Below are 18807 nucleotides of genomic sequence, written 5' to 3' on the forward strand. Positions count from 1 at the left end.
TAAATATCTGTATTTGATGTAGTAATGGGAAGTCCACACTGTTAGAAGTCATACACATTAGTTCGCATGAAAAATTTTAATTAATCACGCTTTCAAATTTCAGCGAAACATACTTTATATACGATTGTCATTCTGATAAAAATAATAGCATTGTCACATTTTGTTATTTTTTTATTTTTATTTTTTTTAATTTGCTTTCATCGTATATTCATTTTCATATTTGTTGTCTGAAAATCAGCCAGTGTATGATATTAATGCAATTAAGATATTTACACTTTCGCATTTCTCAAATCGTTTAAATCACACTGTATTCTGACAACCAACATGAATATTTCACGATGAATGTTTATTTCAAAGGTTGAATAAAAACGATATATTTGTTTTGAAGTTGTCATTGCAATATTCCGTTTTGATGTAAGAAATAATAAAACACTTTCTAAGACTGTTATATTATCCGAGCAATTTTCTACCAGTTATGGAAACGTCCTTTAAACAGAGCATGGTTTTGTTTCAACTTTGTCAAAGTGCAAACATCATTTATAAATATATAGAGACAATACATATAAAATATTAATAAATGATAGGTAACAACTCTCACGAGATAACATTTATAAAATGATAATTATGGTTAACTTGTCATAAAACTAGAATAGGAAATTAAAATTTGTAATTTCCTTTTCACTTTAAAATTCATAAAAATCGTGTGCAGACAATTTATTAATCGAAAATGAAAGATTACCACAGTCTATACAAATGCCATGTGCACGTTTATATAAGAAGCGATTAAAGCATTATTACTATATCACTAGGAGAATAATATTTCTTAATCATAGGTAGTCTCTTTGTCTGTGAAAATGTAAAGGTTGAAGCAATATCATCTTTAATAGTTGATAATTATTCAGAATCAAATACACAGCTGCAATATTTTGATAATACATTTTATAGAATCATAAAACTTATATAGTTTTTATGTCGTTAATTGAAAAGGATGTAAATAGCATAATGATATATTAGAGACAAGCTTTCACATATAAATATATATACAGTATGAATCTTAAAATACTTGCCCTAAATAACTGATGTTTTGACACGTCATTAAATTCAAACCTACACCAAAAGTCTTTATTTGAACACATGACTGAGCTATATTCATTTGTTGAAATTTCACAATTTTGCAACATTTGTAATCTACATAAAAACAACAGCTATTGCTACTTGAACGAGATTTTGCATTTAGAATTTAACGTTTTTTCTCAGCCATGCTTACAATTTTGAAAACCTTTATATATATATTGATATTATTTTTTCGAAAAGACTAAAAACTATTCAACTCACATACACATGTTTCGTAATAGCAGTATGTTTGTTTAATAAATTTACAATTTATTGCACCCCTCCCCCAAAGAATGTGCTAGACACGATATTACTCATGAAAAAAGTCATAGTGTAAACTACAAAGTATTCTGTTTAAATTACATAATAAATTATGACAATTAAAAATGTCCGTTGTGTCTTGGAACGAACTATTGTGAAATATCTGGAATGTTATATGTAAGATGAATATGAAAATGTAAATGTAGGATATCTGAAGTGTATATATTATGTCCTGAACGTCAGCAACCTGTATGTGTGTTATATAACAAATTATTGTCGGTTCGTAAATATTTCCATTGTATTATTTTATTTTGCTAAAATGTAAATCCAGGGTGTCCCTAGTAAAGCATATATTCTCCGTAACAATTGACATAGAATTGGTCGTCATTGGTCTCTACCATTAAATTCAGACATCATGTGTAATTAATAGTGGTAGAAGCTAGATTTTTATGCAGACAATCTATGAATGTTGTACGTATTGTCAAATGTCTAGTCGCTTTTCTGGATAAGAACAAAAGCAGGAAGAACCATCATCGTAACGAAAGGTCAAGGAAATAGGTAGAAAACTTTTTAAAACAAAAAAAAAACCTAAAGAAAAACTTGCCGTTCTTAACCTCATTCATTTAAATACCATTCTTAAAACGGAATATGACACAAACGTGCCAAGCAATATTGTTTGAAAAAACAACTTGCTTGGAAATATCAAAGTTCAAATATACCGTGGGGGAGAAGTCAAGTTTTATTGGCATCAAATGCCACTTTTACGTTTCCAATCTTCTGAGTCATTAAATCGTCGTTCTATTTAATGTAACATCAGATAGCAAGATTGATATGTTCCCGTAAATACAATATATTGTCCTTGTACTACTATCAAACTGACAATCATCAAAGGCATCCGATAAAGTCGACAACATTCATCGGACTGAAAAATGGAAAGCTGTAAGTGTGACATATTGACATGTTTTGTTTTATTGGACTGACACCATCTTAGATTATATGGACACTGTACTTATTTCTCGCTTGTTTGCCAGTTTTCAACTATTGGAAATAACCATTTATTTACTAAGAAACAAATAAATCTGAAAAATAAATCTCTAAATAGCTTATAACCCTTATACATTCATGAATGGCTTGATAAGAAGGGACATTTCATGCTTGGATCTTGCTTTACATAGGCACAGTAATCTCTCTCCTTTTCATCTATTAAAACAATAATTATACTGTAATCTAGATTCAATATCAAATGTTAATGTATCAAAATAATAAGATAATAACTGTTTATCGAGTCTGCAATTTGCATGTACTCTGCTGTTTTTAATGCTTCCAATGGATCATTGTTTCCAGATATTCTTTATAAAGACGCTTCTTGTTATCTTCAGCAAATTAATGTGTACAGTATATCCATAAAAATCGTAACAATATGTTTTCAAAACTATCTTGCATTCACATAATTTAATTGCAATAGCTGCATGTTTAAAGTAGACGCGTACTTCTGTCAAAAAATATGGCATAGTAAGATTGAACGGTTCTTGCTAAAAACAAGCACATTCAGAGTTTAACCTTAAAACCTTTTGGGAGTGTGATCCTTATTATTTTAATATACTTGACTTTGATTTAATATGCATGTTTTTCTGTCTTTCTTTTTGATACGATCATCCTGAAATACTTCAAAAAACAGTTGAGAGACATGATACGATATTACATGTATTAAACTTCATGAGAAACACAAATTTAATGCTAAATAAATATGATGTTGCGTTATAAGCCAATGTCGCAAAATAAATGTATCATTGAAAATTATTCTATTATCTTATGCCCGCCCTGACTGTTTATTTCAACCTAGTTTGTGGCATTGTACCAAAACTGTTTTATGAGGTGGTTTATTTCACCCCGTATAGCTTCTATCATATTTCCGTTTAGCTTCTGTCATATTTAAATTTAGAGATTTTGGTGATAATCCATTATGTTGATGTTGTTTACAAATGTTAAGAAAGATTGTTGGCGCTCTTAACGTGTGCTTCTAAGACATCCTGTAGAAACTGCAATCATATGTTGTTCTTAAGACATTGATAAAACTGTAGTGTGTAGTTTGAAGATCATCGTATTGGTTATGATAGTCGCTGAGATTACTCTTAAGGTAGACCATGGGTAATGCATTACCTCCACCTTGAAGAGTATTCAAATAGGCTAGAATCGCTTGTAAACTACATTGAAATTGAGGGGCGTGGGTTCAAACCCCAGAAGGGGCAACTTTTTTTTCTTTCTTTTTTTTCTTTTTAACATTATTTATGTATCTCTCTGATCCCTTATGGAAGAAAAAAAGTTTGATTTAAATTATATAATTATTTTAGGTATTTTTTTTTTGCTAAATATTTCGCATGATCAACTAATATAGCTTTGAGAAAATTTAGGCAAACTTTGAAAACAGACCCTCATTTCGATAAATTTTAGGGATATTTTGAATAAGGCATTTTAGATAGGGAAATGGTAAATTAGTGTTAAAAGTGGGTGGGGTAGGGTAACATTTTTATACATATTAAGAACATTTTGTTTAGAAACAAACATTTTGCTTGTGTAATGTGTTACCTGAATGTTATTATTTGTTTCTTAACAATGAGCAATAGAAAAACTTTTTTTATAATGATGATATTACAGATTATTTACAGTTTCCTCATTTCTGAAAATAAGCCCTTCTACTGGCAAAGTCTTAGTTCAAAAATATATCCATAACTCATAAACCACACGGTAAATTTTATTTAAATTTTGCATACAGGTGACCTTGAAGACATATAACTGTCCTATGTTGTCAATTTTACAGTTCCTTATGTTGCCCATTACCCATGGTCTACTTTAATGAACACATTGTTAGTTCCAACAGTATTCCTGTACTTCCCTCTGGAGTGGTACAGACTTTTAAGATTTCTTAAGACTAAAGTCTACCCCCCAAACTCAGTGTGCAGCGGATTTTTTAAACTGCCGTGTTGTTATTAAAGTCAACGTAGGTGCACGTACATTAAGAATAGAAATCACAGATGTTATAATTTTGAGACATTTACTTTTTACGCGCCATCACATGTATTTGTCATGAATGTCACATTTGTGTTTGTTATGAAATTAAATAAATGGAATATTATACCATGTCTCTCATTTGTATTTATCAAAAATTCCAGCATGAAAAGGACAACAGATATACATTCACATTTATAAGATTTGCTAAGTAAATATGTTGACGTTTAACAACAATACAACTAAACGACCCAGCAACAAGAACCAGTGGCAAGGAGCCCATTTTAAAGTCCATTTTATCATCTTTAAAGTCATATTCAATTTATCTAAACTACCACCATCACCAACAACTAAATACATTTGTGTTGTAATACGTAATTTATATGTTTTCATACCGTTAGTTGTGTCATACTTTTCATTTCCATATCTATATTAATATGACTTGAAATCATCACCATTATTCTGATAATTTCATAGAATTCGTTTTCTGTTTCGATTGTTTTTAAATTACCAGTTTACTAATAAACATACCGTGTGTTTCCTATAGTCTCTTTGTTTTCTCTCATTGGTGATATAATTTTGTTGAGAGTGAAAGTTTACAATTGATCATTACTATCACTTAGTTGAATCAGACAAGAATCAATGAGATGATTGATAATTGTAGTTTCATATTTAGACCTTAAGGTAGTACTCCCCGAATGCACTATCTCCACTTTGAAGAGTATTCAAATAGGCTAGAATCACTGTGAAGTGTATTGAAACTGAGGGGCGTGGGTTCAAACCCCAGAAGGGGCAACTTTTTTTTCTCTTTTTAACATTTTTTATTAATCTCTCAGAGTTTAATCTTTCAAAGTTTAATAAAATTAAAACTACACGGTAAAAGTATTTTATATTTTGCAAGAACAATCCATATTCATTTAATAAAATTTAGACAAACTTTGAATACAGCCCCTTATTGTGGAAAAAATTAGGGATATTTTAAATAAAGCTTTTTAGACAGGAAAATGGTCAAATAAGTGTTTATACATATTAAAAACATCTCTTTTGAAAACAATCATTCTGCTTGTTTAATTTGTTATCTTAATGTCATTATTTGTTTCTTAACAATGAGCAATAGGAAAACGTTTTTCATAATGAAGGTATTTTTGATTATTTAGAATTTCCTCATTTCTGAAAATAGCCCTTCTAATGGCAAAGTTTTAGTTCAGAAAAGTGTCCATTACTCATAAACCTCACGGTAAATTTTGTTTAAATTTTGCATACAGGTGTCATTTAAGGCATATAACTGTCCTATTTGTCAATTTTACAGTTCCTTATAGTGCCCATTTATGTACGGCTATTCAAACGTTTTGATGAACTAAGATATCCAGATTCTGATTAGATTAACCGTTTTAATGTATTTTTTATGAAATATATTACTAAAGAAAGAAAAAAATTCTATTTATTCCATATCTCAGTCCAGCAAGAAAAATCATTAAATAAATGCGAAATGGCGGTTTTCAAAAACAAAATAGATATGAATGACTTTGCAGTGGAAATCAGTATAGATTCTGTGGTGGCCTTTTTATCTATATTTAAGTCGGATCAAGAGATCGGGAAAATGTCTGATGAAAATTGTTTAGCTTTGCTCTATCATCAACTTAATTAAATAAAATAATTACTGTACATTAAGTTGCAAACTCATTTTCTGTAGAGAACCAAAATATTTCAAAGCACGTAATCTGTTCTGTGAAATATGATAAAGCAATCAAATTGCTGTCTCGAATTGGAAAAATTCGCAAAACACAAATCAAATTATATTGACTTGAAATTGTAAAACCTTGGTTCAATCGTAGATTCCTCATTTTCTTTGATCATATCATTTTTCAACAGTCAATATTTGCTTCAACAAAAGTAATTCAACTGGGATTTTGGATGTATGGAACACAGGGTGGTATAAAGATTATTGTTCACATTTCTCTTTTGGAAAATAACGAATCTTAAATTTAAAAAATATAAAATATCTCACTTTTCTTTTATCTTTTAATGCTACAGGACAATCTCATTCTTTAAACTGAGGCCAGTTGCTTTTTCATGAACTGTCAAAGAAGTGACACATTGGTGTTAGCATAATAACGGCATATGAATACTTCCTCGGATGTTTCTAAATTCATAATTACGGAATTATGAATACTTCTGCGGATGTTTCTAAATTCATAATTACGGCATTATGAATACTTCTGCGGACGTTTCTAAATTCGATCTTGTAAATCATCCTTTGTATGCATAACTCTTCGTACGGTTGCACTATTGGTCGTGATAACGGCCTTAATTTAAAACATGACTTATGAGATATTGCATTACGCTTTATTTGTCATAAACAAACACTGCAGACTTCTTTCATTGCACCTTTTTCCATGTTTTTTATATATTTGATAGCGCAAACAAAGAAGAACATTGAATTTAAACAGTTTTACAAGGGGACTGCAAAGGGAATCATAAATATCCGACAACTTAAACATTAGTTAAATAAAATGACATGTTCATACGCATATATATTATGTAACATTGAAATGATTTCATACAAAATCATAAGATGACATCACGAAAACACTTTACAGCGTGTTAGATTCAGACTGAAAGTAGCATTAATGTCAATAAGAGTGTACTTTACAAAGCGAGACATATTTACGAATTAATATAGGGATATTACAAAAGATTAAATAATGACAATTGGTAAACAGGAAACAGCTAAATATATTAGGTGCGAAGACATTCATATACCTCTTTTTGTAGAAGTTATAATACTGTAACAGGTAAGCCTATGCATTGTTATGAATCGTTTATATGTGCAGAAACAGTTCTTGTTACTTGAAATACAATTTTATTTCACAAAGAAAAACACTAATATTTTGCCCGGAAACTCTTGTTTTGCCCCAAATCTAGAAAGTTTGTTAAAACGGACAAACTGTGTTTTCCTTTTTCAGCTTGTTTTTGACTGAGGCGGAAGTATCCAGGCCTCTCATTTAAACAGATCAACAAAATGAAGTATTGGAATGCCAGACTTTTGTAGGGTTCAAATGCTTCTTTCCAAGACTGTGTATACATTATTATTAGGTCAATAAGATAGAGTTTTATTAATGTCTTGTAAATGCTATTATCATTAATAGCTTGGACTCTATGTAAAAAAGTTTTCAATATAATCTTTTTTATTATTATTGACATAAAGCTGCTATGAATTAAGCTTTTTAGTATTATAATGATAGTCTTTTCCAAAATGAAAACATTAAAATTATTGAAAGTATCTAAAATATTCCAGATAATATATTCTTTCTTAACAATTATCTATTGAAATTGCATTACCTTAATTTTTGAATTTTCGATGATAAAATAACTTTTTTAATTTAAAATTAATAGAAAAATTATTCTTCAATTTAATTTTCATATCTTAAATGATTACACCCTGTATCCAGAAAATGTGTACTTGCCTGTTTATGTAACACTTCCAATTTCCTTTAGGTTTATTTAATTACGCATCGTTCTTCATTGCTTATAACAGAAAGTTCCTATCTACAGATATCCATTCATTGGCAACAATAAGATCTATACACGCTTTAAGATCGTGGTAGGCGTTAGGTGAACAGATTTTTCTGTCTCAATGTTGATAGATTTGTATGACAGAAACATTGATTCACCACATTGTGAATAATGGTTAAGATTTGCCATAACATGTTTTAAATTTATCGTCAGAAGAAAAAGAAAGCGTGGTTTTAAGCATTTCTAATAAACTATTATAACTCCAGATTCACCCTACACACGTAAATGTCCTGGAGTGTTTCAAGTTCCGTGATTTATTTCATATTTCTGCTTTATTAGTTTATTGATACAAAAATCTACATGTAGTAAGCATAATTCATTATTGATTTTTTTTAGGTTTAGGTTGTTATAATAACTTCAGAAATATCACGATTTGGGTTAAATATAAGCACACTGTCTAAAAGTCTAAATGAACAGAGCACACTTTCAACAATTGTTGTTTCAATATTGATTAATGTAGGTATTTCTCTGTTTATTTTAATGAAAATTTTCATTGAACATTTATATGTGATTTTTTAATTTTTAGATTTTATTCATAGACAAAAAACAACAGCTTCTGTTTAAGCTGTCATAGAAAGTTTACATTATAATCATATTATTTAATCTCTGAAAATGTAAAAATAAAGTTAAAACTTTTGGAAAATCTGTAAGGTCGTAAACGTTGATGTTGCCGTTCTTATTTTAACAATGTGTTTGTGTTGTCATACTTGCACGTGCTTAACAGGGAAACACTATATGAATGTATTTCAAAATGTGATCAAAACAAGTGAATACGCAATATTTACGCTAGAGGAATAAATAACAGTTTGCGAACATTGTATTTCACAACATAGATATAAAATCTATAACATTACACGTATTTTATTTAAGACTAGTCTAAAATGTTCCAGAACGTGATAAGACATTTTTCAAAATTGTTATTTACATGTAGCAACTATGTTTATTTCTTATTATAGTTATGTTTCTTTTCGTTTTATATTAGCAGAATAAAATAATACAATAGGTGCAGTAGAATCTAATTGGTTTTTGTATGACCAATTAAACTCTCATTTTCGAATATATTTTATCTTTATATCATGACATTAAGATTGCTTTGGGTTTTCTTTATTTTATTTTTACATGAAGCAAGATATTGGAAGAAGCCTAGTGAATAATTAACTTCACATGAATCATAATTATTTTACATGGTCCAATGAAATTGACTTGAATATTCGTCGGAATTTAACTAAAGGAGTTTAATTCATGCAAGTTAGAAGAGTGGGACACTATTGTTATGTTTGTGGCATATTGATCTTTAATCTTTAGGATTTTCACATACCAACATATGGTCAATCACCATTATGAAAGTCAATCTTTTGAAATATATAGCTTAACATGATATTGTAAAATGAGCACAATTTCCCTTTATATACACTAAGCGTACTTACTAAAACAATATTTATGTTTCTTATAATAAAATAAAATAATACATTCAATATTATAATAATTCCAAATGATGTTTTACTTCACTGAAGATATCCTATAACTTAAAGATAAAATCAGGAACATATCTCCTATTCCTTTGTAGATTCAACCTACACCTCACAAAGGCAGCGTAAAAAGATTTATCTAATATCCGCCATCCCATGATCAAATAAATATCTGTATTTGATGTAGTAATGGGAAGTTCGAACTGAAGGACGTCGTACAGATTACTTCGCATGAAACGTTTTAATTTATCACGCTTGCAGATTCTACTGAAACATGACGTATTTATGACTTTCGCTTACATCGTGCATTTTTTTTCTTCTGAACATTTGCCAGTATCTGATTTCAATTCATTGAAGAAAGTCACATTTCTGCATTAAACATTGATGTTCATTTCTCAAATTGTCTTAAACACACTGTATTCGAACAACTACGATGAACATACATACATTGTATTGAACGATGTACGAAAATATTTCTTTCTAGTGTAGGTGGTCTAAAATGATATATTTATTTGGAAGTTGTCAGTACAATTTTTCAGTTTTTATGTACGAAATAATTAAACACTTTCTAAGAAAATAGCATTATCCGTGCATATTTTATGCGCCCCCTTTTCTGGAAACGCTCTTTAACCAGAGCATGGTTATCTTTTAACGTCAAAGTGCAAACATCAATTAAAATACATAGGGACACTACATGAGATAACATTTCTAATGATATTTATGATTAACTTGACATAAAACTAGAATAGGAAATTAAATTTGTATTTTTTTATAGTATTCATTAAAATCGTGTGCAGACAATTTATTATTCAAAAAGGAAATATTACCACAGTCTATACAAAATACCATGTGCGAGGTTATATAAGAAATGATTAAATTATTATGACAGTAGAAATACGATAATAAAATTTCTTAATCATCGGTAGTCTCTTTGTCTATGGAAATGTAAAGGTTGAAGCAATATCATCTTTAATAGTTGATAATTATTCAGAAACAAAAACACAGAAGTATGTTATGATACATTTATAGAATCATTAAAAGTATATATTTTTATGTCGTAAATTGTAAAGGATGTATATAATATTATGATATTTAAGACAAGCTATAAAATGTTAATAAAAATAGTATGAATCTCACAATACTTGCCCTAATAAACTGATTATTAAATTTATAGAGAACATGGGAAAGATGAAAGGATTTTTATTAGAACACATGACTGAGCTATATTGTTGAAATGTCACACATGTAACCTTTGTAATCTACACAAAAAGAGTTTGATACTTGAACTTGTCTTTGCATTTAGAATTTAACAGTTTTTCTAAGCAATTTCAGCTATGCACGTTTATATATACACACATGTATATAATAGTTATATTATTTTTTCAAAAAGACTAAAAACTATCTAACACACATACACATGTTTTGGAGTGGCAAGCAGTAAGTTTGTTTAATAAATTGACATTCATTGCATTCCCACAAGGCAAGTGCTATACAAAATATTTCTCATGTAAAAGTCAGTGGGTAAACTACGAAGTATTCTGTTTAAATTACATATGATAATTAAGAAATGTTCATTGTTTCTTGGAATGATCTTTTATGATATGTATCGAATGTTATTTATAAGATAAACATAAAATGTAACACAGGATATTGGATTTTCAATTACTATGTCCCAAATGACAGCAACTTGTATGTGTGTTATATAATAAATTATTGTCGGTTTTTAAATATTTCCATTGTTTTATTTTATTTTGATAAAAAAATAAACCCTAGGGGTCCCTAGATTGATCATCGGGTGAAGCATAAATTCTTCGCAACAAATGACATTGACTTAAATGGTCGTCATTGGTTTCTCACACTAAATTCAGACATTATGTATAATTAACAGTTGCTGAGAATTGTTGGTAAATGCTAGTTTGTTATCCAGGATATTGATAAGAAGAATGTTGTAGGTATTGTCGTATGTCTAGTCGTGTTTCTTGATGAGAACCAATGCAGCATGAATGAACAATCATAAAGAAAGGTCAATTGAAACAAAAAAACAAAAAAAACAACACCTTCAATACCATTTTTAAAACGGAATTTAACACAGAAGTGCCACGCAAAAATGTCTTCACAATTTATTTCGCATGAAAATATCAAAGTCATGTTTTATTAGCATTAAATACCACGTTTCTAAGTCGTTAAATCGTTGTTCTATTTAATGTAACATCAGATAGCAAGATTGATATGTTCCCGTAAAAACAATCTATTGTCTATCAAATTGACAATCATCAAAGGCATCCAATAAAGTCGACAGAATTCATCGGAGTGAAAAATGGATAGCCGTTAGAGTGACGTATTGACATGTGTTTGTGGTATTGGACTGACATCATCTTAGATCATATGGACACTGTACTTATTTCTCGCTTGTTTGCTAGTTTTCATCTTTTGGAAAAAACCATCAATTTACTAAGAAAAAATTTAATCTACAAATATCTCTAAATGGCTTATAATCGTGATACATTCATAAATAAGAAGGGACCTTTCATGGTTGCATCTTGCTATTAAATAGGCAGAGTAATCTCCCTCCTTTCTATCTATTTAAACATATAATTATACTGTAACCTAGATTTAATATCAAACGTTAATATAGCCAAATAATTAGATAACTCACCAACAAATTAAAATATTTTCATACCGTTAGTTGTGTTATTCATATCCTTCTCATGTTTGTATTAATATGACGTGAACTTATCGCAATTATATTGATAATGTCATTTAATTTATTTTCTGTTTCGATTGTTTTTAAATTACTATTTTATCATTCCACGTGATTTTGTCACTAGAGACAAAGAAAGAAAAAAACGGTGTTAAACTGCCAATAAACACTGGTTAGGGACTTCTTGTTTATAAGGCTTTTATGTTTTCACCCTCGATTATATAGTTTACAAAGCCTTTTAAAACAACAATAAAAAGCATTTTTATTTATATTTTCAGTTCTTATAATGTTTTCTTTTCATACAATACCGAAATAATATCTCAATTACACTAACGCTACATTTGTGATCCATATCAGTTAATAAATATTTTGACAAAACGGCGCCAATCCGTAAGCAGCGTAATGACATCATCGTAAGTAAACAACTCATTCATAAACAAGCTGACGTTAATTCTTACATGCAAGAGTGATAAATGGGGCACTGATATCGATGTAAACACAATACGAGTAAGTTTTTATTGTTGAAAACTTGGTAAAATAACGTTTTTAATTATTATTTATTTTGCTTAATAATTTCTATATCTTTGCAACAGTAGAGAGTGAAAATCGAACAGCGTTTAACGAAAATCGGCACCAGAATTTATTTCCGCTTGACAAAATAACATTAGTGATCTTCCTTATGTTATCGTGATAGAATCGAAATAACATCGGCCTGAGAGGTGTATTTCGGCTATTTAACACCGGTTTTGGCCTTCGTGGTCAATTCCTACGCATCAAAACTCCAAACAGGTGTTAAAAAGCCGATATACACCTCTCAGGCCGATGTTATTGCTTAAGTATACTCATTAAACATATTGTTTGTTTCCTGTCATTTCTTTGCTTTCTCGCATTGGTGATATAACTTTGTTGAGAATGAAAGTTCACCATTGATCATTACTATCACTAAGTCGAATCAGACAAAATCAATGAGATGATTAATAATGGAATTTCATATTTAAACCTAAACAATGTTAATTTAAACAATGGAATGACAATCATTTACGGCTATTCAAACGTTTTGATGACCTAAGATATCCTGATAGATTAACCGTTTTAATGTATTTTTGATCAGATATATTGCTAAAGAAAGAAATAAAATTCTATTTATTTCATATCTCAGTCCTGCAAGAAAAATCATTAAATCAATGCGAAATCGTTTTTCAAAAACAAAATAGATACGAATGGCTCTGCATTAGAAAACAGTGTAGATTCTGTGATGGCCTTTTTATCTATAATACCTAAGTCGGATCAAGAGATCGGCAAAATGTCTGATGAGAATTGTTTAGCATTGCTCTATCAGCAATTTGATTAAATAAAACAATTACTGTAATTCAGTTGCAAAATTATTTTCTGTAGAAAGCTAAGATATTTCAAAGCACGTAATTTGTTCTGTGAAATATAATAAAGCAATCAAATTGCTAACTCAAATTTGGAAAATGCGCAATTACAAATCTAAATAATTATATTGACTTGAAATTGTAAAACCTTCGGAACAATCGCATATTCCTCATTTTCTTTGATTAATTCTTTTTTTAACAGTCAATATTTGCTTCCACCAAAGTTATTCAACTGAGATTTTGGTTGTATGGAACGCAGGGTGCTTAGATTATTGTTCACATTTCTCTCTGGAAAATAACGAATCTAAAACTTTTAAAATCTAAAATATAAAAATCTCATTTTTTTTTCTTCCTAATGGACAAACTCATTCTTTAAACTGGGGCCAGTTGCTTTTTCCTGAAATGTCCAAGAAGTGTCACAAATGTGTTACCATAATTTTAGCATAGTGAATACTTCTGCGGATGTTTTAAATTCATAATTACGGCATTATAGATACGTCTGCGGATGTTTCTAAATTCGATATTGTAAAACACCCTATGTATGTTTAACTATTCGTACGGTTGCTGTATTGGTCGTGATGACGACCTTGATACATTACGCCTTATTTGTCATGAACATATACTACAGATTTTACTTTTAAACTTATTTTATTGCACTCAAGTGATCGCCTCTGTTCATGATTTTGATATATAAGACAGCGGAAACAAACAAGAACATTGACAATAATTTAAATAGTTTGACAAGGGGGCTCAATATGGTGTCAGTTATTTCCGACAACTCAAACAGTTGTTAAAATAAAATAACATGGTCATATGCATACATATATGTTAAATTAGAATTATTGCATACATAATAATAGGTGTGTAAGATTCAGACTGAAAGTAACATTAATGTCAATAAGAGTGTGTACCGTACAAACCCATATAACGGGGTGTATTAACGAATTAATGTAAGGGGACGCGAAAGATCTGATAAACAGTTAATAGCTAAAATTATTAGGTGAGAAAGTATTCATTTTCCTCTTCTTCTTTATTAGAAATTTTATTACTGTAAAAGGTTTGTTATGAATCGTTTATATTGTGCAAAAACATGTCTTGCTACCTGAAATACAATTCAATACAATAAAAAAGACAATATTTTGCATGGTATACTGCCGTTTTGTCACAAATGACCCCTACTAAAAGGAAGCATATTTAATAAACACGGACAAACTTTGTTTTCCGTTTTCAGTTTGGTTTTATCGAGATGGAAGTATCCAAACCTCTCATTTGCACAGGTCACTAAATTGTGGGAGCGCCAGACTTATGTAGGGGATCGAATGTTCCTTTCAAAGACTGTGTAAATCATTTAAATTAGGTCAATTAGAAAAAAAGTTTAGTCCATTTCTTGAAAATGTTATTGTCATAAGTTCCTGGGATCATATGTTTGTCTCTCTGTAAAAAGATTTTCAATATAACTTTTTTTAACACCAATGTAACAGTTTCATTTGGATAAAAAAAAACTCTAAACGTAAGGATGGCAATAATAGTCTTTCTTAAAAAATGAAAACATTGAATTTATTAAAAGTATTACATAAAAATACCAAAGAAAATTATATTCTGACATGCCTCAATTAGAAAATTATATCGGATCTAAAATAAATCATAACATATTCTTTCTTTAAAGTTATCTATTGAAATTGCATTACCTTAATATTTGAGGTTACCGTCTTACATTAGATTCTCCGTCGAAAATATCGATGATATAATAACTTTCGATGTAAAATAAACAGGAAAGTTATTGATACATTTTACCATAAAATAAGTTATAAAATAATTACTGTACATTCAGTTGCAAACTTATTTTCTGTAGAGAGCCAAGATGTTTCAATGCATGAAATCTGTTCTGTGAAATAGATTCTCCGTCAAAAATATTGATTAAAAATACTTTTTGAAAGTGCAATTAACAGAAAAGTAATTCATTCATTAACTTTTAAAATGTAAAATGATAACATCCTTTATCCAAAAAATTGTCCTTGCCTGTTTATGTTATACTTCCAATTTCCTCTAGGTTTATTTAATTACACATCATTCTTCACTGCGAATAACAGAAAGTTCTTATCTTCAAATATCCACATATTGACAACAATAAGATATATACACGCTTTAACATTCAATGTAGATAGATTTGTTTGACAGAAAAATTGATTCACCACATTGTGAATATTGGTTTAGATTTTCCATAGCATGTTTTAAATATTTCGTATGAAGACAAAAATTAACGTTGTTTAAAGCATATCTAATAAACTGTTAAAACTCCAGGTTCACCCTACACATGTAACTCTCCTGGGGTGGTTGAAGTTCCGAGAATTATTATATTATTATGGTTTATGAGTTTTTTATATAAGATCTACAGGTAGCAAGCATAATTTATAATTGATTTTTGGTTTGTTACTGAAGATATGCCAGAACAACTTTAAAAATATCACGATTAGGGTTAAATATAAGCACACTGTCTACAAGTCTAAATGAACAGAGCACACTATAAACAATCGTTATTTCCATACGTGATTTACGTAAGTCTTCTCTGTTTATTTAATAAAAAGGTTAGAAGGCAAATAAAACTGAACATAAATATTTAATCTCTTTCATTTTTTTTTTATTTTATTCGTAGACAAATAACAACAGCTTTCATGGAATAAAATATGCAAAACTATTATCATGTTATTAAATCTCTGTTAAAACTTTTGGAAAAGCTATATGGTCGTACAAATTAATTTTGCCGTTCTTATTTTAACAATGAGTTTGTGACTTTATTTCAAAATGTGATATATGCAAATGAATACGCAATATTTACACTAGGGGAATAAGAAGAAGAAGAAGAATCTTTATTTTGCAAATTAACTCTCAAAAGAGTCATGTACAAGCATTCATAATATATACAATAACATGTATGCATAAGTAAATAAATAATTACATAGCAAGATGACGTAACTGCAAGTATTTCTTTTCTTTCATTATTATAATGGTTACCATTGATTATATATTTAATTTACAAGTTATTTACTTTTTGAGAGAATCTACATTCAAATATATAATAATAAGAAATACTTCGTGTATGTATTAGGCTTGTAATCACGGGAGAGACATTGTCAGCATCTATTACATAGTATACTTTCAATTCTCTTCTATACACTGGTCTTTGTATTACATTTACTAATCTAAGCTATATGGTTTTGATTTATTGCAATAGAAATATGGCACAAAATATCGAAATTATACAAACAAAACAAAACAAATGTTACTTCTTAACTATACTTTGAACACATATAATGCTTCAAACTTGATACAAGTAAGACCAGTGTATGATTTGAAACTTACAAATTTATAGCCTTTATAATCATCGTGTTACTTAACCTATTATACATATAATACACAAAGAATTGCAATGTATCAATAATACATCTATATACAATTACATGGCAGCTAAGATTCGTACATTACACACATTGAAGTACACTACAATGTGTCAATTAACTTCTATGTACGTTTGCATGGGGTTTGATATTCGATTGGCATAAAACATATATATAAAACTTTAAACTAAACATGTTTGTATCTTTACACGAGAATTGCTTGTAACTGTTGTCAAATTTGGAAGGCATGGTATATAAACATAGCTAGATTTCTAATATCATATACATTATCGCTTGTAACCAACTGAACAAATTTTTAAACATGCTAGGAAACCTCCAGTAAATAGCTTCTTTAAAAATCTTGTTCGGAGTTCCTGATAAACAAAGGACAAAAATATAATGACAAAAATGGAACTCGTCCTCTAACTGATTACATGCTACACCAAGACCTCTATCCATTTTTTTAAAGGTAACACTGTGGGGTTTTCTCCATCTACCCACCTCTATTTCTAGACGATGAAGAAAGACATTCTTAAGGCGGTGACATAGCTATTCTATACTTTTTAATATCAAACTTAATATCTTTAAATATCTACTAAAACTGAAATCATTAAATAGTGTGGTAAAAATAGTGCTCTGGAAGAATTACTGATTCGAGCATTTAAATCCTGTTTCCATGGTGTCTTCTAAACTCTTCATGGTTAAAAACATTTTTAAGAAAAATTTTTTTCCATGGGTTAAATTCCCTTTGGTTTTTTCCAAAACATTGGGTTTAAAAACCCAACTTAAAACAAAAAGAAACTTACGTTCGAAACCCAAATTTTTTTTCTAACTATTAAATTTTTTTAAAAAATCTGGGTTTTTAAAAAGTAAAAAATGCCCCTGTTTTTGTAAAACCTTTGGGTTTTTTTTCCCCGAAAAAATACAAATTTTTTAACCAATATCCCGATTATTGAACCCTAATCTGTAAACTTTTTGATTAAAAACAGCCCAGTTCACTATATTAAAAAAGTCATTTTTTGGGAAAAGGTATCTTAAAACCAAAATTTAAAAGTTTTTAAAAAACAAAAAATTTTTTTAAAAAAGTTTTTTCTACTGTAATACCTTTGGGAAAAGTCCCCCAGAACTTCCTGGAGGAAATAACAGAAAAACGAAAAATTGGTTAAAAATCCAAACTTTATCAAAAAAGTTCTAGAAAATGTTGTGTTTTACAACAAAGATCCTGTGAATTATATACATATTTATTTCATTTTTTGTATTATTTGCCCTTTTAAAGCTTTTTTGGTTCCCTGATAACATTAAATTCGTGGTTTCTCTTTAAATGAACCACCTGTGGGTAAACAAGGGTAATTTTAAAATTTTTGAAAACAATTTTCGATAAGAAACTGTCCCTTTGGGTAACAAAAAATTCTAAATTTTTCGAGGCCAAACCCAAATCCAACTTTTTTCTAAATACCATTATTTTGGTCTTATCAAACATTTACTGTTTAAGCTTTCCATTCTTATCACAATATTTCAGATAAGATTTTTTCAAGGCTAATGGTTGTTAAACCTTCAAGCTCCGTTTTAGAGAAAATAGTTATATCGTTCCGCATACAGTAATAAACATATCTTAAAAATACCAGTTTCTATGCCCTCGACTCCTTTTTAGCTAAAAACACATCTTTCAAGAATCATTCAAATACATGCTAAATAAAAAATGGGGACAGGCTCTCACCTTGTCTTACTCCTAAATTACAAGTAAAAAGCTTCACTAATATAATCAAAATGTTTAAACTCTTGAGGAAATGCCTTCATACATGCTCTGTATAACTTTGAGAATAGTACCAGTCACTCCGTATTTTATTAATTTGTACCAAAGTACATCTTTAACTACGAAATCAATCTTTTTTTTTAAAGCTTTTTTTTTA

Source organism: Ruditapes philippinarum, unplaced genomic scaffold (genome assembly GCF_026571515.1).
Source record: "Ruditapes philippinarum isolate M1 unplaced genomic scaffold, ASM2657151v2 ctg7141_1_1_1_1, whole genome shotgun sequence".
NCBI classification, from domain to species: Eukaryota; Metazoa; Mollusca; class Bivalvia; order Venerida; family Veneridae; genus Ruditapes; species Ruditapes philippinarum.